This window comes from Fopius arisanus, unplaced genomic scaffold (assembly GCF_000806365.1).
Source record: "Fopius arisanus strain USDA-PBARC FA_bdor unplaced genomic scaffold, ASM80636v1 scaffold00063, whole genome shotgun sequence".
Lineage (NCBI taxonomy): Eukaryota > Metazoa > Arthropoda > Insecta > Hymenoptera > Braconidae > Fopius > Fopius arisanus.
The window spans coordinates 392,535-417,015 of NW_011887802.1; the positions used below are offsets into that span (position 1 = coordinate 392,535).

General features: G+C 38.0%; 1 protein-coding gene across 3 annotated transcripts in view; it reads right to left on the minus strand.

Moving 5' to 3' along the window:
- The window catches only part of Dscam2 (Down syndrome cell adhesion molecule 2), a 61,251-nt gene that overhangs the window by 30,988 nt on the left and 5,782 nt on the right, over window positions 1–24,481 (minus strand). The window lies entirely within an intron of this gene.

Sequence of the window (24,481 nt, forward strand, 5' to 3'; positions counted from 1 at the left end):
GAATTCAGCCACTTGCGCTTTCTCGCAAAACTATTTCAGCGATTCGTGAAGAACATTATGCTCGAGCTGCGAAATAAAGAGATAGACACGACGTTGATTTCATTTTTTATTTTAGATTTCGTGTTTCTTTCCAAGTTTTTGGAGCCGCCTGGCAATCGCTGCAGCCACTCTTGGGGAAAATATATAATGGCTCTTCGATATATTCATAAAAATGGCTGGTGATGTCTGTGTGAAGAAATTTACGAACTAGTCACGTCGTAGGGGCGTCTAGACCCGCGTTCCATGCTCCTTTCACATTGTCGTCTGTTCCCCAAGTCAAAGGTAGCACCCGATAGATTCCAATCGAATTCACTGGCCGATTCGTCTTCGTTCAAAATGTACGTGCAGGAGCAGCTCGTCGGAACGGAAAATCGAGGCGTCGTCAGTCAGATTTAGAGAGTTATATCTGAATCAAATCTAGGATTTTATTAAAATTTTTAACAAGTCCTACCGAATTCCCGATATTTTATACAATATTCATCGCTTCATTTGATGATTTGATGATATCTTATTTAATTTAATTTTTCCTTACGAATCCACAGAAAAATATATTATAGAAATATATTCAAAATAAATATAGATTGTACTCATTTCAATGATTATTTATGAATGATTATTTTCTTTGTGTAAACGATACCAGAAAGAGGTGTTGAAAATTCAAAATCATCGAGAGGACGAGAAACTCAACCGGAATGAATTATAAACCCAAACGTGATGCATAAATTCAAATAAAATTCGCGAGATACCCGAGGTACATCGAATTGGAAAGGGACGAAGTGTCTAGTTTCGCCTGTGTAGGAGGTGAAAAAAAAAAGCAGTATCAGTAGTGCTAGAGTTCTCGAGTGCAAACGGAAAACGGAGTCGATAGGCGGAACAAACTGGGTCGCGCAGTTGTGAAGCAAAGGGCGTCTAGGTTGAATGATTGAATCGTGCACAGTAGTTTCCAAAGGGCAGACGAGACTAAGAATTCTTCACAGAAGTACGTGGAAAGCACCCTGATATACAGTAACTGAATCGTGAGCAAGTAAGACAGAGTTTAAGGAAGGAAAGAGTCTATTTGCTGAGTCGATCAGGACCGCAATTATTTGATCCGGCTTTTTCCTCGCAAAATCGGGGGGTGGAAAAAGGGGGGAATGTAACTCTTGACGAAAATGTGGTCAACCATCGATACCACGATCTCAAGTTTTCTCTCTCTCTGTCATCTTTTGTTGTCGTTAGTCTGTACTTGTCTCCGTATTTATCTCCCACCCCTACGTCTTTTGTGGAGAGCACCATTAGTGCTTTACTTTTTGCGTATTTCTCGAATGTCGATGTAAACATTTCAATTGTTCCGCTTTAGAGGAGTATCGAAACATCTCGGCTGTTTTAAGGCTCGCCAAGAATCCATTGAGCTCTAAAAAACGGAGCAATTGATTATTTCTGTCTTGGGGAGTCGGGTTAAGGGGGAATTGTAGCACCTCTTGAGACGAAACTCTTAAGAGCGTTTGCGTTTAAGACATTACTGGTAATTTGCATAATCATTTGAGCTTCTTAGACGATAGTTGAAGCATGAAATATGCGTCCCAAGAGTCTCCAGGTGAGTCTTCCACTTTGGGGGGGCTGAGAGCTTTTGCAATTTGACTGTTTTTCTCATGCTCTTTTTATCTTATGTTTTAATTGAATTTTCCGGGACCAACTGGTGCAACAAGAATTTTCCAGGGATAGGCAACAAGTCTGATCACTGGAGTTGAGTTAACGTTGGAGAAACTATTAGAAGTGTAGTGGTACCCCCGGACATATCCAACTTTATCGTCTCAGTGCAATACTTTCCATGGCATCGTGCACTGGGGGAAGAGATAACTTGGAGGCAACAAGTTCGATAAGTTCACAAAGTTGCTTAGTCGACGGTGGAAGGAGACACGAGTCCCGACCTCACCATCCAAAAAGTTTAGCCATGGATGTGTGAAAGAATTGAGTTGAACGACCATTCCTGTACTACGGCAATGGCTTATTTGTATGGATGAATAATGATCAGTTATTATCTCCATTTCTTCTCCATTATTGCGATGTTTTTATGAAAGACTAGCGAGTGTTATCATTTGACATCTAAAATCTAAATATTCCAAGAAGCTCAAATATACCCGGGTAAAAAAATTGTAATCGAAATATTTTTTCGAGATTTTCAAAAAATTTCTAGAAAACTTTTCAGAAATTTTTTTTTGAAACAAAAAACAAAACGGGGAACAAAACAATTGTATTTTTAGGGAATGTTTTGAAAAATTTTTCAAAAATTTGTTTTGGAAAATTTCGAAGAAATATTCCGATTACAATTTTTTTTTACTCGGATATCTAAAAAAATTACCCATAATTTATGTTTTTTTCTTTAATCAAATTCAATTGATAAATATATTTTTTTTTCTTATTTTAGACAAATCATTATTTTATTGAAATGGTATATTATATTATATTTTATATATATATATTATGAGATGCACAGCTTAGCTATCCGCCGAAAAAGCTGCCAAAAACGTTACATGCTTTTTTTAAAAAGGGAAATGTACAGCACTTATTCAACTCAGATGAAAATAAAGTGCTCTACTTTTTCCATACAATTGTTTTTCCACGTCCTTTTATAGGCATTTGCGTGTGTAGATGTATACGCCAGCTGAAGTCCCTCCCATGTCATAAAATCTGGGAGAAAAATGAATGATTATTTTTTTATAACTCATCCATTCATCACTCGCTATTTCCCAGGAAATCTTCCAATTTTTCACCACCACCAATTTCAACTTTCCCTCAGTTTTTCCAGTTAAATATCAAAAGTTTTTTAAAATGCAAAGTCCACGGAGTTCGCTGACTTGGAAAGGTCCTCAGAAGTGAATGGGAAAAGTCACAAAGTTACGGATCGCATTGTATTCACCAATAGAGACTCTGTCTTATGTCGTAGGTCGTCCATGAATAATCGACCGGGCGGACGTACAACCCGTGGATCTACTAGAATATAAAGGGGAGACGGAAGTTGCCTTCAGGCATTCCGTGGATGAGACAACGAGTACCTCTATACGTGCATCTGCATGAAACGAGGGAAGTGCAGGGGAGACATGAAAAAAATAAGAAAGAAAATGGAGAGAGAATAAGGGAGAGAATTGGGGATGTAAATTTGAAAGAACATGGAAGCTTTCATGTTTCACGGTTTGGAGTACTTGGGATGAAGAAGTAATGAGTTCTTTATCATTGAATTTATTGATTAATGTACAGAACTTTCTCCTGCCTCCTCCACACCCTTTCGCCTTTTACCGCTCCTTCCCACCCCTTCCCACCCCTTCCCTGCCCTTCCCGCCCCCAAAGACTCGGTTATAATTTTTTTAATGATTTTTTTCTATCGCCTCGACCCGTTAGGGCGTAATGACGATTGATTGAGACTTTGGATGATCAGATATCACCACTTAAAATATTATTTCCCAAGGAATACACCGATATTATTGAAGAAATAGATGCGATAATGCATTTGGAGAGGTAACAGAGAGCAGCAGTTAGCCGGATATCTGAATATGGGAACAATGAGTGCAATCAATGCAACGCGCGCACCAGCACCCTTCGAACGTCAATCAAATGGAGCAGTGTGTACTGCTTGGTGTTCCCGACTAGCCCATTGGCCCCGATTGCCTTTTGTCGCCCCCTGGGCTCGTGGTGTGTCAAGAGCGTGTGTATGTATTCATGTGTATTCAGAGGAAAAAAAAAAATGGAAAACAAATCCAGAGGTACCCGACGGCAGTCCAAGGGGACAAATTCCCACTGAATACCTAACGGGTGTAGTTGCTCATTGGATGACCCAATTTCAATCGGGTGTTGCTATCACTGATTTGTCCACGCACATCGTATGCTCGATTCCCTCGGGCTGATCATCTCTGAGCTATTACTCCTTATTACTTCTCTGTACCATCTTCGATGGCAGAAATTAGATATCAAGTTGAATAATGCATTGACATTTTCTTATTCATTTAAACTTCTGGAATTGTCTGTAAAAACAACCGTTACTACCGCATAAATTTGGAATCTGAAATTATTATCGTTCATGATAAAAATTGGAGACTTTACTCAGCGGGAAATTGTAAAGTGCCAGTAATTGATTGAATTGATTGAAATGAGTTGAATAAGAATTTGGGAAAGTGATTGAACATGAAAAAGCACATTTGATCTTTGGGTGGCTCCTCAAACGCATTAATCACTCGCGGAATACCGAATGATTTATTAATTTTTGGTGCATCCGGAGGCAGCACTCGATATCGAGACTCGTACAAGTGTTGTTTGCTTTCTGATTATTGATACAAATTGTATACGGAATAGTACACATGGACAGATGACTGGGGTTGAATGAAACAAGTGGGTAAATGATGGTGCAGTCGAGCATTCTCGCTGTTACCGCTGAGTGGATCGAGTGTGGTGGTTTCATATCGAGTGATCGTTAAATTTCAATATGCATGTCCGAATGCCTTTGTATCACCCTCAATACTCCATGTACATGTATGTATTACACATGTGACATATATTGCCTATAGATGGCTAGATCGTCACCGAAATTCCGTGAATTCCTGAAATTGAATCGAGAGCTAGTCGTTGGACATCGATTCTTTCGGATTACCACAGCTGGCGAATTAAATTTGTATTCTTAAAAGTGCAACAAATAAAATCGGATTTGCCACTTCTTTTTCGGTTAACTGTTTCAGTTTTTCCTGAAATTGAATGGATTTATTTTTATGGATTCGTCTTTCAATTGGATTTTCTTCTTTTTTTTATTTTCAACTCTTTCAAAAACCGCGTGTATATTTTTTTCAATTTTCCTGAAACGGCAAATTCAATTAATAATTCGAGGCTATTCATGTCAAAAAAAAATAAATGACAAGAATAATTATTCAAATCTCAATCTAATTAATTAATTCAAGTAAAGATAGTTAATGGAGTAATAAAAATTGTTTTTATAATATAAACCTGGGATATATCATGAATGAACATTAAAAAATGAAAGAATAATTTTCAGTATAAACTCATAATTTAATGGTTTTAATGAGGAGACAGAAAGCGATCATTTGATAAACGAGGGGGTAAAGTTCTCACTCGGATTCTTCGCGTATCACGTAACCCACGTCTCTTCTATCTCGTTAGAAATGGAACCAATGGCGGAAGTGGGGAACGCTCAGTGGAGTTTACGGTTTTAGACAAGTACACCGTGCGGGGTATGAGGCGCAAGTGGGGTTTCCCTTGTCTCATCGTATTAAGGAAAATGTCGTGGTGAAGGCAACGAAGAGGTTAGTGGAGACGTTGAGTTGAGTGGTAAGAGCTGTGAGGGGTGGTTGAAGAAGGAGGGGAAACGTTGGAGTGGGGTACAAGAGAATGTGCCGGATGAGAAGTATAGGTGGAATCGGAGAGGACAACCCTGATTTCCCAGGGGAATGCAGTCTGTCTCTTTGACTCGGATACAACCATTCTCCATCTTACCCACCACCATCTGCAGAGGCGTGGGAAACCCCTTTACATTACGTAACAGCGAATGGAGTAGTAAAAAATACTTTTGTGCCTCCATCATGTCAATATGTCTGTCGAACCGATTCTCTAGTCACCGATACTCTTCATTTTTTTTTTCAATTTTGCAAATGTACATGGAGATATTCCAATGGTGAAATATATTTAATATATCGCCCTGGGAAAATAAAATTGAATACCTGCGAGAAATGATTTTTATTGAAAATTCTCATTACGTTTTGAATAAGTTATATGGAACCAATTACACCCAAATGAGATGCAATTATTGGGTAATTGCGGCTATGAAAATTCAATATCAATTTTTCCGTGACCTTCATTGGTGAGTAATCATCAGTACCAATTCCCTCTGACGCAGGACAGCTTTATTTGTCCCGAAAATGGTTGCAGAATTAAATTGATTATAAAAACAAAAGATTCGATTAACCTCTCATTTAATATCAAAGTGAATGAAATTTTCAATTCCATTTCCCATTTCGTTGGGAAAATTCAAATGTACATTGTCCGCAGATCTTATTGCCTTCCACCTGCCACCATTGATATCGTCTAATAAAGCCGGGAATCGCCGTGATAATGAATTTCTGATGAAGGACTAAAACCAGTGGAGGAACGGGAAAAGAAAATACTGAAGCAAACGATTAATTTATTTACCGATTGAAAAGGGGTAAAAAAAAATCTCCATTCAACTTTCACGACAGCAATTTCAAGTCTCTTTACATCATTCCACTCGATCTCCTATCCTTTCAAACTCTGGGGGAACAAAATATATACGGGGATATCAGTTTCTGTACCCGACTAATCGAGGACCGTGCCGGAAATTTGAAACAGTTGATGCAAGGGGGCCGCCTGGGCCATTAATGAAATTAATTTGGTGGGCAGGTGTCGGGAACTCATTGCTACATAAACCTGTATAGATATATTCACTTGTGCAGTGTCAATTTTCGGGGGATGAGTAGCAGCCAGGTAGCCTTGGGGAAACCATGCATATGTACCATGTACTATAACGGTGTGGGGTTAAGGATGCGTGAAACGAGATCCGTTCGAACGGATAAATTTAATCGTCGCAACGTGAACACTGGGGTTAAAATGCTCGGTGATTGTTATGTTGAAATGAGAAAAAAAAACCCAACAGTCAAATTGAGTCCGACTGACAACCGATAAACATCTTCTACGAAAGATAAATTACCGTATCAAATTAATTTCAATAGTGAAAATTTCTTTCCCCCAATTTTTTACGAAGACTCTGAAAATAATCACGAATATTCCCTGACTCACGCTATCCAATTCCCCCTCAAAAAACCTATCCCATTCTCAATAGTTTCATCCGCATTCTCCTTTTAGGAACAATGATATCAGGGCCATTGTGATAATTGCAACATGCAATTATCCAAAACAATAAACATTACGTTAAAATTATGGTAATCCCCATCTCCCAGAGTTCTATCCCTTTCGTACCTACACCGAGAATTTGTGTCTCTGCCATCCTCTAATGCCGTCTAGGGAATATCCTGAACGCGACCGGTGTGCGAAGAAAATCTAGACGGTAATTTGAACTGGACTGTAGATTGCACCAGGAGATACTCAGGGGTAACGACGTCGCCCTGGTAATAAGACGACGGGTTATCTGCTTTCAAGTGCACTATGTACAGCTACCTACAACTATATCCACCAACGTTGAACGTTTGTGGTGGTGTATGTAAGGCCATCTGTAATGCTACAGTACCATTATGCAGCTTATCTGTCTGCCATTCTCTATCCACTAAATGGGAAATGGTGTGCGAGGTCGCGTGCCCCTCGGCCCAATGTCAGCTGGTACATGCCCAATTTTCATGTACAAAAAAAAATTGAAAACGTGGAAAACACGCCTAGGGACGTAAATAAATTCAGAGTGGTGAATCACTGCTCTTTGATGACAGCCCTCTTTGCCGCTTCGAGCAAATGTTTAAAGACTCGTTTTTTTTCATGTTTTCTAAATTGAAAATTGCTCGATTTATTATTTTTTCAATATCTCCATGGAATCAGGGGATTGATAGACTAAAGAATGGAATTTCGCAGGAATAATGAGAATTTTAATTATCAAAAAAAAAATGCTAATAATAAATTTTCATCTGCAAAGAATTTTTTATTATTCTTTTATTTAGTTTATTCGCGTGGGAACGGTCTAGCTGTCAGGAAATGTTGTCGAACTGAATTTTCCGTCTAGTTTTTATCCCAGGGATGCCTGCAAATCAGTTTTGGAATTTTATATCCGAAATCCAATTGAAAGTTGCAATGTTGTCCAGTCGTGCCGAATAACGAATGAACTCTCCAAATCTCTTAACAGTCGGAATGTCATTTACTTCGTCAACAGTCTTAAACAGATAAAACTCGTTAAATTCAGGATGACAGGTGAGGGAAGTGATTCAATGGGTAGGATAATAAAGATCTCTATGCTCTGGGAATTCGCTGCGCTGATTCGATAAAAGGGTTCACGATGAAATACCGATTCTGGAGGACCTCAAATCGTTGACTTAATTGAGCTTGCGATAATGGGAATTAACTGACTAGCATTGAATGGGAGCGTACTCGGCCAAGGAAAACAATATGCAAATCGTACGCGCGTCGATGGGGCAATCATCGCACCGACTCTACCCGCTTTTCTCCCCTTTCCACAATCCACTTCTAACGACGCAATCTAAATTCCGAGAACACCATTTCTCCAAGTAGTATCGATGAACGTTCAGGAACGCTTTTGTGATGTGTTAGAGCTCCATTGAGAAATTGGCGAACCGAATAAATTCTTCGTAAATTTACTAAATTTATTTTACCAACCTATAGTTGTAGTTTTTTTTCTAAAAAAACCATCTCTCGAAATCATCGATTCGACATTCAATCTGATAATCAGGTTAAGTTTTCAGTGTTAACTAAAACGATGATTTGAGTTTGATTGTATCATTACCTTTGATACTTTATTCACTTTTCTATTGAGAGTGAAGAGAGGAATGTTTGAGATAGATAACAGTTCGAGAGTTTGCAGGTGAATGAGAGATTGAGGAGAAACCGTCATATGTATAGAGTAGAATAAATATGAGGTTAGAGTTGAGACGCAGATTTGACTCCACTTTGCTCAAGGCAAGAGCAAACGCAATGACGATGAGAGTAAAAGCGATTAATTAATTAAATTTCATTAGGTGAGTGGTGAATACGCGAAGAAAAATCGAATCCACGAACTTGATAAAAACCTGATCAAAATTTTCACTCGAGCCTCTTCTATAATCCGAAAGTCATGCATTACTTTGATGAAACAATACGAAACGTTTACCATACGACTTCTAACGAGATAGAATTAAAGGAAGAAGAAAATGGGATAAATTCCGCGAGTAACGAGGCACGATAGCAGCTACTCGGGTGTACCCAAAGCTAAAGGCAGTTGGTGGAGTCCAGCTGAGAAAAGGAGTAGTGAATCGATTGAACTGAAATGCACTCGACAAGTTGGAATGGCGGAGAAATCGAATTCACCCAAGTGGAAAGCAAGTGTGAGTGGAAAAAAGATAAAACGGAATAACCTAAAGAATGAGAGAGGGTGGAATGAGGACATCATGAACTAAGGATTACATTCCCCTCGAGACATTCACGAAGAGTCAATTAGAATCAACTACTATTTTTTTTTATCAATTCAAGAATTTTATTGGTTCATTGGAATTCATTTGCATTTTGATATGACATTTCATGGCGTAATGCATTACAAAATGCATTGGCAATGTAAATTCCTGTACACCGGAAACAAATGAGGTGAATGGAGAAAACTGTAATTATGGATATACCCTGTAAATTTAAAGCTGGCAATAAAAACGTGATACGAATCATGAAATGACAATGAATAATTCATAGCCGGACATTTCAATTTTCCCGAGCCCAGGTTGGGAATACGGGGGAAAAATCATTCACTCTGTACGTGCGGTTGCGCACTTCAATATTCTGAGGAAGATTTGGTCTTTGATTTCAGTGGGAACAAATCTAGGGGCAATTATTTCTATTCAATGAGAGAATATTAGCTTGAGTATGATGCAAATAGCCTACATGGTACCAAATTCGCCCTCAACCGTGCGCCTATTATTTTTCTTTTTTTTTTTCATCGCTCCTTGGTAACTTTTATAATATAACAGAGTTCGTTTTTTTAAGACTTTCATTCTACCCCAGTTATTTCATAATAGACGCTAGAAATATAGTGGGCGGGAGTTGAAAACTTTAATGCTGGGTGGACTCCACTTCAATTTATCCGCGAAAAAAAAAAATGGGTTTTATGCGTATAGCTTGACGAAGCCATTGTCAAGTCAAACTCGTTACGCAATTACCATAGTGATTCTAATGAAAGATTTTAGCTCGAGTTTTGAGTTACACTGGATGAAGGACTTGGAATTATACCGTTACGATTTTTCGAATTATTATTCGAGTACGCCATTCGGGGATGGAAAAGTTTTCATTGGACGAATTCGATATTGGGAGGTAATGCTAAGTACTGTGATTTTTTTCCGTAAGCGAATTATTATTAAAATAAATTTAGAGCTATCACCCGAACATGCGTCGTATTAAAAATCATGATTGAATCTTTAGGGATTGAATATTGTAACTGTAAAAGATATTAACAAGCTATTTTTCCCTCGTAATATTTAATGTTGAAAGTCATTTTCAGGATTGATGATCAAAGCTTTGATGAAAAACTTGACATTTCTCCACCTAAATGGACACAACGACTTTCCGCACAATTAATTTGAGCATGAATTAAAAAGCTCTTTTGGGGAGCAATACTCCATTTACTTTGGTCATATGGTACGGAAGAAAGTGCACCATTTTCAGAATTTCATCCGGATGTGAACGAGCAGACAAACGAGGAAAAATTTAACAGTAATCCTAGAATAGCGCATTGGACAGGGCAATTCCAACCGCAACCCCACACTCCTCCCCACGTAGACGACGTTGTTGTATACCTTTCCAACGTTGTCTTTGACCCGACCACACGCCAACCAATTCCCCCATTCCTCTTTTCATTTTCCTCCTCTTTCTTCTTGACTTTCTTCTCCCCTCATTTTCCCACCCTCTGTCTCAATGCTCTTATACTCCCCCCCTGAATCCTGGTGCGTCCTCTTCATCCTGCAGGCGCATCCTCTCGACTCTGTTGTCATCTACTCTTTTCTTTCAGTGCTCAACTCTCTCGGTTTACCCTCTTATACTCAGATATTACTCGTACTCTGCCATCTTCAATGTCATATAATCGCCCCAGAAAGTTTTCATCATGAAAATTTCAACTCACAGCACACGCTCGGGTTGTCTACCAAAACTGTCTCTGAGAGGAGAAGGTTGGACGGTGTCCTCTAGGTGAATCGAATTAATTTGGCTAGAGTGCAGATAATGTGAGTAGAGTAACTCAGGGTGAGATGCTCCTCTTTGTGCCAGTTAATAATTTTCTGGTTAGACACTGCCATTTATTTTTGTAAAAAAATTCAATAAACGACCGGAGGAAATTATTTCATTATGAGTATCCCTTTCAATTTCACACTGATAATCACTGATAATTTTCTCCATATCATTGTTCTGTGGAGAAATATGCAGCGTTGAAGATTGTTAATAATTTTTTTTCAAAAATTCTATTGCATGGTGATGTGAATTTATTGTAGAGAGATGGAAAGACAAATAGCCAGTGAAATTGAATGCGTGTTGAGAGTTGTGTTGTACATAAATAAATACGCAGCGTGGAGAACGAGACGTTGGATTCTTCGGTCGAATGCAGAAAAGGGCTAGCCTTCTGGTATTGTATTGAGAGGATGCGATCGAAGAAGGGGATTCGGGTTTGAAAGGAGAAAAGGAAGGGAAATGGAAACTCGCGGGGGAGCACCGGTTTTTTCAGTATTGAACATATATCCAACGCCCTGGCAGCGACTGCCTCACCATTTTTCCCTGGATTTTTCTCGGCCCTATTCCTCTATCTACCAACTCCCTCTTCCTCTTTTTACGATGTATACGTTTGCAGAGACACCCTGACGGCGGTCACCCGGAAAAACTGCCGGAACCCACAATCCATTTCTCATGCCACTTCACGTGGAATAAAATCCTAAAGAAATGTATCTTTATTTCTCTTCGTTTTCCTTTTAAATATTGGAATAATGATAATAGACTTTTTCGTTATATACTATAAAAGAGCACAGGTATATACCGTAATGAGGCGTGACCTATTGTTCAATCTTTGGAAATAAAGAACACATAAAGGCAATATGTCAATCCTTTTGGGTCACTTCTCCACCAATCAAACAATTTTCTCACAAAGTCGTGTAACAGCCAGCACAATTCTTTTATTGTATACCACAATAGAAAGAGTGAATACGTATCTCCAATTTTACATTAATTGAACGCAGTAGTGGGGCTTTTGGTCAGTGCAATAACCTCGCCTGGGGCTAGTAGATAAGCACCAGCTGTGATCAGCCTGGCTGACTGAAATTGTGTACTAACATTTCCCATCCTTCCTCATGCCAACAAGTTTCGCATTATATTCCACCACATAGATACACATAATTTACACTCTCAATCCAAGTTGATTGGACAACTTCAGGATAATTCAAGCTCAATCCGATCTTGTCCATTTTTACAAAATACTAAATGAAATATAAACTAAATGACAGAATAATTCATTCATTCTCATTTCAAGAGACTAAACAATAATTTTCAAGAAATATTTTTTCCCAAAAATTGCAAGTATCCAATAAAATGATTGGGATACGGGGAAAAAATATTGAAATAAATGTAGTGACTCAACAAATTCGTTTTAAATGAACTCTTTATTTTTTATAAATATTGTGAGGTGTCATGGTGAATTTTATAACACAATGTGAATTCAACAAATGTAATTGTGCGTAATTACACTTTTGGCTTTCGACTCGGTTTTGTAATTCTCACTCTCGTAAAAAAGTACTTTTCTTCACTTGCTCTGTAATGCACGATTATCCAAACATAGAACAGTCACTGAGTTAGAAAAGAAAAGATGTGAGAGAAGTGGTGCAGTTAATGTAATCGCTCTAGGAGCACGAAGTGAGTTTTATGCCCGTGTGTATAGTTTCCAACAAACGCTATAGAGGAAGTGTCTTGTCCGAGAGAATGACTCTCCAGTGACTCCACAATTCCAACAATTCACACCCAAAAGAGTTGGTTCCAATTGTGTGTAGAACCTAGCTAAATACACTTGTCGCTATCATAAGCGAAGTTACTCTAAAAAATTATTCCCGATATCAACTTTTCCAGGTTTTTTCCACATTTCCAACAAAGGGTTAATAAAATTGACGTGAAAAAATCTGCAGTTTTTAATTTTTGCCACTATTTCAGGAATATATAGAATAATTTCTGCTCTCGGAAATGAAAATTGAACTTTAATTGACGGATTATTGTGCTGTTGCTCCAACGGATAATTCACTGGCTCGAGCCAATAAATTTTTATGAAGCCGAACATCAATTAGTCCTTGTGATCTCGCCCAAAACGTGTCAATAGCGAGACTTTGAGGTTAAAGTGGTTAAAGGAGCTTATTTCTATCCTTTGGTCTGGACCCTCACCGACTATTGCATCACGTTAACGTTTCGACAACAACCCCATCCCTCTCTTATCTCCTTTATATGCTGAGTCCTTCACTTCCGCACGACTTCCCGTGAATCCACCCTTTTGTATACATGAACCTGTCATTTTACCGAATACAGACTAGTCATTTTCCGCGAGAAGAGGTCGATGCCCTCAATGAAACGCCGAGGGGATAAAATATATGCTATTTTTTTACCTCAATCATTTATGCAATAATTTGATTGATCGACTGATAAGAGTTCGATGTTGCTGATAAGCCGCGGCAATTATTCCCACCAACGGAAATGGATACTTTCCGCATTAATTTTGTTCCTTGTAATTTACACCTCAATTTTAACGTCTCAAAGCGATTGACTCAAAGGTTTGAGCAGCTTTGATATCAAGTATGTGCTTTTCAATCGAAACCCAAGTCTCTGAGGAAATTTCAAAGACATCTACTCCTTTGATATACGATTCGGATTTTTCTCAGTGTATGGATTCTACACTGCAGTGAAGAATTTTATTGGTAAACACGAATACCAATAATGTCCACCAAAAATGCATGGTTATTTAATCCATCACGAAAATGCTAAAAAAAAAAATTAATACTCTCTTGTCAATTTATTCAAACTCAAAATGGAATTTTCTTCCATTTTTAATAATTCTCCATTGTCACGGGCTTTAATATCTGCAGGCGACTCCGTATTTAATTTTATTAACTTAACTCGGATTGTGCTACGCAGTCCAAGCGTTAAATCCACTTATCTAATTTGTTTTTCTTCTTGCATAATTTATGTCGACTTAAACCTCGACATTCTAGCTTCGTAATTTTTCAAATAACTGTGTAAGAATTTTCCTGATTTACGCCTAATTGGTATTCAACTATAATTTTGCGTTGAGATTCTCTGAATTTTAATTAGCACAATGAATAATAAATACTCAAGACGTGATACGCATTGTAATTAAATACCTTGATTTATTCATTAAATTTAGGGAGCAGCATGAGGTAGAAATATGGAATGGATATTGATTGGGCATTGTCAATTATGTACGAATGCAATCACGCATCCCGCCAATCAATTAATCACGTGAAATCAAGGGAAATACATTATTCCCACTTTGCTTTTCATTCCAAGCCAAATGCAAATGGAAGGTACAATACACCTTTTTATCCTTCGACGTAATTATAAAATCACTTTGATTTGATGTACGCTAATAAATTAATAACCATATATTGAATTCGATTCTATAAATTCTACCATTCAGCAGGACACGTGTAACTGGTGTTTCGGTGAGACGTGAAATATCACCAAATGATTTAAATGTCATTCCGAGATGGAACGGTGTTATGACTGCAAAAGTGAAAAGCCCTTCGAATTATATATCGCATTATGTATGCATTTTCGCCTATAGATACATATTCATAAACTTGGAAAATTCGGGGAGACTGACATTGACGTAGCTTTAGTGAGGATACAAAGCATTACCTATATCTCTGCGAGGTACACTCTCCTGATTATCCCTCGCGGGTACCTCGTGGCCTCGTTAGAGCACGTCCAGATACTTTTAACGAGACTATGTGGCGTGGTCTCGGTAAAAGGGTGTGTCAGTACCGGTAATCCAAAATATATTACCGGAGCTTTTGTATCTTTGTGTTTCTACCTGGTTATGCAACTATAAACCTCCTTTGAGTTTCATACATCAACTCCTCGCTGTTAAACTCGTTAACCAAAAGACAGCTATCGTTTTTATGGTGCAAAAAAAAAATGAAAATTTTTTTTGTCTTTCGTGAAAAATGCAATGCTCTTGATGCCCATTTCGGGAATTTTTGAAATTTATGAGTAAAAAAGGAGGGCGTGTTGTATATTGGATTTGGTGGAGAATTATGGACTATGTATTTCTGCGTGGCTTGCAAATTTACTCGGTACGTTGTAATACGCCCGACGGAGGCGACACGCATTCACACCGCATCAGTGTGCGAAACCTACAATTTATTGCTAATTGTTTTAACCTCACATTCGTACATGCTAATGGTTTGTGTTTATTTTCTTTTAATGTTCAATTTTAAGGGAATTAACTTGCTCTAGATTTTACTCAATAATAATATTGTAAGTGAAAATATTATAATGTATGGATTATGTGTTAAATTCGTCATTGAGTCGGTGATGTTGTGGAATATCTTCGAGGTGTTGGTCATAACGTTTTATTGTGAGATGATATTCGGAGCTTAATAGGTAACCTTTGGATCCATCTTTGGATCAAATTCAGTAATACACGTTACGCGTTAATGAATGAAATGTAGGTCATGTGAACGCGACTGTTGCTCCCGTAATGGAGAGTATTGAGTATCAAAATGATAATTGAAATTTTTGGTAATTAGAAATGTATAATGAAAATTTTATATTCGATAATTATTCCGTTTAAAATTGAAGTATGCGAAAAAAGTGTAAAATTCTCATAAAATATTCATAAAATGCCAAAACGGTTGCGTAATTTTGACTGAATACGGTTTTATAAGAATACTCTCCGTGTAACCTAGGTTGCACAGATTATTTATGAAAATTTAACGAAAGTTTATAAAATTCTCTATGCAATTTTCTTTCGGCTCATGAAATTCGTAACGAATGCCGGGGAATTTCTAATGACATTGTCAATTGGCTTGATCGATTTTACCATTCTGAAAACCGCAGCCCTCAAAAGGTTGTCACACCCGTGAGCATGCTCTCACCAGGGACTAGGAGACACCTTGAGAATCCAACTTGCTAGCATCGAACAACCACCTCACTGAAGTGGGTCGACACTTCATCTAGTTTCGTCTACAAGCCTGAAAGCCTCTCTCTCTCCATTAATATACAGACACGTTAATCAAAATTGAGCTCAAAATTTTCTACCCATGGACGTCAAGATCCCCCGAGGTAAAGTGAGATTCCCGTAAAATTTCAGCTTTTACACAAACGAGAAATTACATTTGTGAACCTCTGCATATGAAATAGCACTTTGGCACAATTATCCTAATGCGCATTGCTGGCTGAATTTGGAATATTGTTAAAGACTAGAGAACATCGGTTCAGGGTTGATAATCGATAAAAATCTACGACTCACTCAACCGCCAACTTTGAATTACGATTGCCGCCCAATTCACTTTCTAAATAAATTTTTGTTTCCACTCACCCGAATGCAAATCCAATCAGAGAGGATGTCGCTCCTCATTTCGATCACGAGTTTCGAATGGAATTACGATATCGGTGATTGCATTCCCGAATTTCGGAATTTCTGATAATTCTAGGCACATCAAATACGTCTACGATAATCTTGTTTCGTAATATTACCAATTTTAAAAATGTTGAAGATTTTCCAGGCTTTCACAATTGATCGAGTTGTTTAATAATAATACTCAATTTATTTAATAGTTAATGACAGAGCTAATTACATTTTAATTAAAACAATAATTTTGTTGTATTTTTTAATTAATTTCTGTTATGCGACTGGAGCAATATCCCTGGGTTATAAAAGAACGAATGTCCATGCACAGTTGTCTCAGATATTCGCTGTACTTTAAGCCTTTTTCTTTTTGCCCAATTTTATCATTTCCGGAGAAATACTTTTCTCAATAACGCCAGTGGTGTAACAGCTGTGTACGAAATGTGCTGCCGTTAAAATTCTCAGCTAAATTTTCACCATCCGAGGCAACATCGGAGAACGGAAATTAAGCGGTTATTCATATTCACGAATCTGATGAAATAGCATTTCACGTTGGCGGTGAAATATGCATCAATATCGCGTCAGGGGGAGCCATACAAATGGGAATTACGTACTCTCGATTAATTGCAATGAATATATGACACGCCTTGACACCCAGAGTCCGTTGTGATCGATCCACAGATCAGCAGGGACTGGTAAATATAAAAAGTTTAAGGTGGATTACACCAAATCAACGAGGAGTTTTCCCGAGTTTTTTTTTCTTTTAATATAAAAAGGCATCGCTGTCGCCAACTCCTAACGACCAACTAAGAAAGTGACTTCTTTTTTTTTCTATCCCCCCCAAGACATTTTCTACGATGTGCCAACTCCTGACTCCGGTTACTATTCCCTCCGGCTACCCCTCATCCTTCTTACGATGGAGTTCACTATTTTTACTACGGCGAGAACAGAATAAAAGTGAGAAAAAACAAGTAGGAAAAGTTGAGGAGAAGTTTCCCATCGACGCTGACTCTCGCAGATGAAAAATTGACTTACTTACTGTTTGCTCACGGGTTATTTTTCATCTCAAAAACATTTCATAGTTATCAACAATTTTACCCCATCGTGTCATTTCTCATCACTCAACATTATGCGATTCACACTCGAATTTTTGGTGATCATTCCTGAATTGCCATTTTCTCGAATATTTCTCCCTCTCCGACTCACCGATAATTAAAAAAATGATTATCATTATTTTTCAAAATTTCTTCCCAATTATTCTTGTTTTAATTATTTTTTTTCAATAATATTTCATGTAAAAAATATTTATAATACAGGAAGTTAATTGATGGCACTTTACGAGTATGATTATCCATGTCAATATCCAGTGAAAATGTTGATGCCGATGCTAGATGATTTATGGGAAGTGGGCCAGGTACAATTTGTATCGTGTCACTTTTTGCGAGGGCGTAGACTGAATAGGAGGGGGCGAGGGGTGAAAAACGAGGAAGTGGGGGGTATTCAGTGCATTCACCAATGGTGGAAGGGTGGTGAGTTATGAGGGTGGCGAAGAGCTGGTGAAGGGGGTTGCAGTGAGGGGATGAAGGAAACGAGGTGGTCGAGAATGCTCCTGGGGTCGCCATTACTTCTTGCATTCATCTACTCTGCCATCAGTGCACACCGATTTTCGATAGTCAACCTGTCTTCTCCAGTCAATAATTAGGGAGATTGAGCAGAAACTCCCGAGTTCAATGAAACTTGAAAGAAAATTGTTGGGAGAAGTTCATTACTTCACCTTAAATCTTGACGAAGTCAATTTTATGGTTAAAGATCGGTAAATTCTTTTCAGCCCGATAATCAACTCGGCGATATTAAAAAACTTGAACTGGAAATAAAAAATCTGAAGATTAAAAAAAATTAATTAGTTTTTTATTGTTTTTAGTAAAAATATTGTTGAATTAATATGTAAATGAGATTATTTCTAACAGGTAATAATCATAATTCTAATAATAATGATAGTGTTAATTATTTCTCACCTGAATGATGAATCACATCTTGATCTCTTTGAGAGGAAAATTCCATTTCTAAATTTTTGAACAGACATTTTTTAATTTATATATTTTCCTTTTTTTTTAACTCCCAGATAAATGAATTGAGGAAAGATAAATGTGAACACAAGAAATTTAAAAAATGTATCCATCTTTTTTCAACATTTAGAATATTTTTATTCTGCGCATGAGACTATTCACCGGAAAAACTGGAGGCTGGAATGCGAGTTCTTTTCATTCCCACGATTTCGGCTTTTGCAGCCTCAGACAGCCGTTGATGAATTAACTTTTTATCCCCTGGAGGACTAATGGACATCAGCTGTACTCGCAGTTGGCAGCGGAATAATACATTTTTTTTCGAATATCCGAGGGCTCGAGGCAGAATTAAAAATTAACCTGGCTGAATGTTTCGAGGATTTTTTAGTTGTTGAAAAGTTTGACAGAGGTGAGTGTGCGGATCGGAATGAAAAGGTTTATTATTGAAAGGTCTTCGCCTGGTGGTAGAGGATATTCGATGTGTAGCGATCGGACAATGACATCTCTGAGAACAATTCATTGGGCGTTGCAAAAGCGGTATTTCTCGCTCTTCTCGTTTCTGGTGGTTGTGTGTGATGCACATAGGGATGGTACGCGGTTCATTGCCGTTGGGGATTCTCGATCTCATTGAATACATAGAGCCGACAAGAGAGTGTGAGGTACAGTGTGACTAGTCACACAATACCCAGTGTCAGACGGAAATGACGCCACGAGAACGCAACCTGTCGGGGTTACACTACCCTCACACCGACATTCTCTGCCTCTTCTCTTCCTACCCAACTACCAACTACCAACTACCATGTGCTTATTCTATATAGCTTTATGGATTTTGTCCATGCTCCATGCGACACTCCTGCGGTATAACTCTAATTATCCCCCGGCACATCATTTTTCTCATATTAAACTTATTGACAAAAGCGATATTACAGAAACTCAGTTGTAATAACCGCTGAAGTATCGACTCCAGGTACAGGGTAAACCCCGATAATTACGCTTACTATTTCACATGAAAACACTTTGCATTTCCAATAACTCCATTGAGTGCGCACGTTCACGGTAAAATTATTATTATTTTATTTCCTGTAATGTAGTAAATTTGTTGCGACATTGGATCGAAAACTGCGTACGTTGAGAAATGTTAAAATTCATTTTGATTGGAATTTTCGGTGGCTTTACATTGATCGAGAAATAATCAGCCATCATCCAGAAGATTATATGGTTATTCGTCATTTTTGTTTATATACGTGTACTACTAGAGCGGTTACTGTTCGCAGAGAGGTATTACATATATATAAATGTGAGAGATTTCAATCTGTCCGGGATGTGGATTCCCATTGGATGTATTTGCTCGAGTAATCTTTTTATCCAATTTTTCCTCGCATTGTTGGGGAAGATGAAAATGGAAAAATGGGAGAAATAAGAAAGTAAATCGTGTGGAGTGTACGAGAGTGAAGCACGAAGGAGCAATATCGTTTGCAGCCAGGTGCGTCTTCCCTGTGTCCAGTTTCAGTTATCGCTCATTTCTCATGATTTTTTCTCTTTTTTTTAATAAAATAAACGAGATATTTCTACCTCTCTAGGAAAAATCACGAGAACTCGTGGAATATCTAATAAAAGTTCGGAATTTTTATTATCTATCAAAGCAACAGAGATAACTCGAACCATTCGCAATAATCATTATTATCAATCATTAAGTCGATGAATTATTTATGGAAAAAAAAAATATAAATAATTGTGATTTTCGTGTGTTAATAAATAATCCACGGAAAAAGGGGATGGAGTGTTGATGGAGTTAATGGAATGCAAATATATTTTCATAATTGACTTGGATCGTCCGTGAATGTCGAAAATTTTGAAGGAACATTGATAACAACTGTTCGTACTCGATGTCTCCCAAAAAGCCATGATTCAAAGTCGAGTGGCGAGAGGTCTTTGACCGAAATCAATCTCACCAAAGAAAAGTGCCGTGCGACTTTCCACTGCTGAACGTGATATCTGATCCGAAGGAACTTGTCGAATATTTGCGAACAGTTGAGGTGAATCGCTTGATAGAAACGTAGCAACAAGTCCTTATTCACTTAAAGCAAGTACTTTGGGAAATGTTCCGAGTTGGGAAATTCATGAGGTTTAATATATTACCGGAGAAGTTACAATATACATAATACGATATTTCTGTTTATCTCTCAAATTGAATTTCCTCACAAATTTTCATTATCAGTTTGAAAATGATAAAAGTTATTGAATTTACAGGTCAATTGATGCCAGCTCTCCAGCCCTTTCTCCTCCTCTCGACACTCTTCATTCCCCAGGATTAAAGGATCGTCGAGTGTTGAGGCTGCACCATAAGAAAGTCCTTCCACTATGCTAACACTAATAAATCGAGTGCTCAACGACAAATTGCTTTCTACCACAAGAGTGGAGAGGATCGACAGTAATGTCACTGAAATATCTCTTTCAGATTCTTTTCTCCTACATTCCCTTCATCTCTCCCTATTCATAATCCGTAACTTTTGATCTCCAAGATAAGAAAGTTGCCACGGATTAGAGTGGAGAGTGCTGAGAGCAGCCGAGTCATAAAATAATTCAAGAACTGGCCAGCGTGAGGGACAACAGAACTCTATGAATATTGCGAATGGCAGAGGGATGGGGATGGGCGAAAGTAAAAGGGAGTTATGAAACCCTTTCCCTTGGACAATGGATCCATAGGTTATAAGTGGAACTTGAAGAGGCAGTCATCAGGTATACGTCCTCAGGGCGGTGTGAGTTCCAAGAAGACGCCTCACGAGTGCTTTTGATGTTCTGTCTTCGTATCCAATCCATTTCACCCTCCCTACCCCCTTTTGTGAGGGTTGAAATAGGCAAAAAACGAGGACAAAGGCAACAGCCTCAACCCTTATTACTTGGTCATATTTGCCGTAGTCTTGAGCATATGGCTGCGTCTATTCACCTTCCATTTTGTTGGTTAATTGTCCGCCTATATTGAAGATCCATTTTTGCTTGGAATGCCGAGACGACGGAAAAAGTGTAATCGAACAAATTTAAATTTCATATGTTTGTCACCCGCAGCACTCGTAAAAATTTGATATTTTCGTGGCCTCCTGCTGTCACCAAAAAACCATCGGAATTTCTACTGTGAGGAGAAATATACGTTTTAAAGCCTCGGGGGTAAAGTGTAGCTCGATCAAATCCAGAAATGCATATCACTCGTTGAAAAAGGGAAAGAGAAGTATAACGAAAGCGCGTAGAAGTGTCAACCTCTCAGCTAGAGGATGCCAAAGGGACTTGGAGGCTCGTCAGCCTAGACGACACGTACATGGATCTCAGAGATCTTATGAAATGTCATTTTTCGTCTCTCTCATCTACTCTTTGCCTCATGTGCTACACATTCCCACTCCACTTTTGTATTTCCGGTTGGCATGCCGCGCCTCTCGCTCTCTATATTTCCAACCCTCTACCTCATCCCTTTTTCAACCCAACTTCTTCCTTACACTCCCACCGTTCTTGTCAATGTCGACTACTCTCATGTACTTGGCAAGAACGTAATACGCGGAGGGATTGAAGATACGGAAAATGTATGTATCAAAAAGGAGAGGAGAGAAATTGCAAAGACGCCGTGTCCTCACCAACGTCAGTTTGAATTTGTGTTCCAGACGATTGGTACTTTTCTCATATATATTTTTTTTTTACAGAGATATATATTAATATATCCTATACATATATATATCATACGTTTTTTATTGAAATATTTAATTTAAACTGAAAATTGATGTATTACTTTTTTTTAAATAGAAGAATAAAGCATGAATAACTCGTGCAATTATTATCGATACATTCAGTACTTCGCGTAGAGAATATTGTCATGTCGGCACGACTCTACCGAATAATTTGATTTTTTTTTTCTGTTGACAAAATGATGGCGATGCAGTTGCACCGGAAATTTCAACGGACATAAGAACCATAGCTCGGAGAGCTCCTGAATGCTACACGTATCCTCGAGTAAGCAATTGGACTAGATGAGAAGGGAGAGGAAGGAAAAGGGAAAAACAAATGGAGCATTGCCTTCACCAGCGCACTCTCTCATTCCTGCCGTTTATTTTTTCAACCCCCAGGACCTTTCTTCATCCCGTTCACGAGCTCTCCTCCATCTTTCCATCCCCCTAGAACGTGCTTAATGTCGTTTTCAACTGACTAAGAGCGTGTTCTATTGTTAACTGTACGTACCAAGTGTACTGAGCTTTGGAGAAGAGGATCCCCAATGATTTTCACCGGGTGGATATTCAGAGCAACCAGTCTGTTTGCCTTCACTCTTCCTCGACATCTTTTTTATCATATTTCAAGATGAATATAGAATAATGAAAGACTAATATTGAATCAGAGCAAACAATAATCCCTCTCTCTTGTACACTCGTGGAAATGAAGAATGTAGAATCACTTGAAAATTAATTTGATTTTTTTTTTTTACGTTTGAAAACTCGGTGAAACCATTTTAATTAAGCTGCGGGATAATAATGCTCCAAGCAATTTTATTCAAAAACTCGTGCTCATGGTCTTGACGCAAGAATAGTACTGGGATAAATTTAGCAAATTGTATTTCAAAGTTGCCAAATTTTCTCATCATCGCGCATCTCAATTCTCTCGGTCTCCTTTACCTACGGAAAATTGAAATACCTCCGAAAATTGTTGTATCGCTACGTTTTCTCATTTTCTCCTTGTCAACACACTTTCTGATTTAATGAAAAATATTCCTAATAACACAAAAATCTCGGACAGTCATTGCAACTGCATTAAACAAAATGTCCAGTCGAAATCTCGATAGTAATTCCCCATTTTTATTTCTCCTGTTCCATGTATTGAACAGATAATAAAATAAATGTACACAGCATTTACAAAAATCTGGGGTGAGGGAAATGAAGAGATAAAGAGAGAAATAGAGATGGTGGATTTGAAAAAAAAAGTGCTGGCCAGCGAATAGCGAGTCTTTTATGCATCATGTCGAGAATGTTACCTCGCATTAAAAAAATGGTGCAGGCTTGTCGTAAAAAATACTGCGGCACGCCTGCTATCCCTATAACATATAGCCCCAGTAATTTCACCATGCAGGTGTGTTATCACGAGATATATATATGTGCACAACGATTACATACGGGAGAAGAAGGGGTAAGCAAAAAAGTACATTTAATGAATTACTTGGACCCACTGCACCATGATGTAATACCCGGGGCTCTTATCGACGAGAGGGAGCCGGGGCCATCACGATCCCCGTCCTCTACGCCATATGGCCAATTTATAACTGCCATATATAATTCCAGCGAGGGCTAAAAGTTTGACCTGGTTTTTCGCAAGAGTCCTCTTAATAAACTACGATAGAAATTCCCGAGGGATATAACTCCAAAGATATAAATATTTTTTTGGCTATTTATAAATTTCTGATAATGCGATAATGTGATTATTCAAAATAAGTTGCTCATCAAAAGGATTTTCAATTTTAAAAAAACAATGAATATGTAAAAAAACATGTGTAAGTTTAATTGGGGTCATGATAACATTTACCAGAGGTTCTTTGATAAGGATAGGGCTGTCTGAGACAAAGTGTAAAATTACTCATTGGAAAAAAGGGTAATATTGGATAAGTACGTGCAAGAGAAAATGTCCAACATTTTACTTTATTCTAGTACATTCTCATATCAGTTGGAATAGATAATTTTTTGATTCTTTCAAAGTAACTATATAGCATCATGAATATAAATCTCCATTATCTTCATTTCCACCCGATAATTCCCCTCAGGTTTTAATGAGAATTCACCGGAATAGGAAATTCCACTTTTTTCATACTTTTTTCATATTTATTCTTCGCATACAAAACTGGTGAAATGTTGGTGTCACGTGACGAGACAATTGATAATAACCGAAAGACATTTCCCGGTTTTAAAATTCTAGTAAATGATAAGATTTTAAAATTCATTTCACGACGTGCATTATTACTACATTATTATTACAGAGAAAGAACAACTTTAAGAATTAACTGTTGGAGTTATTCATTGCGGAACATTGCAGATAGCCGAGGGAAAGGGTAAAATTGTTTTTT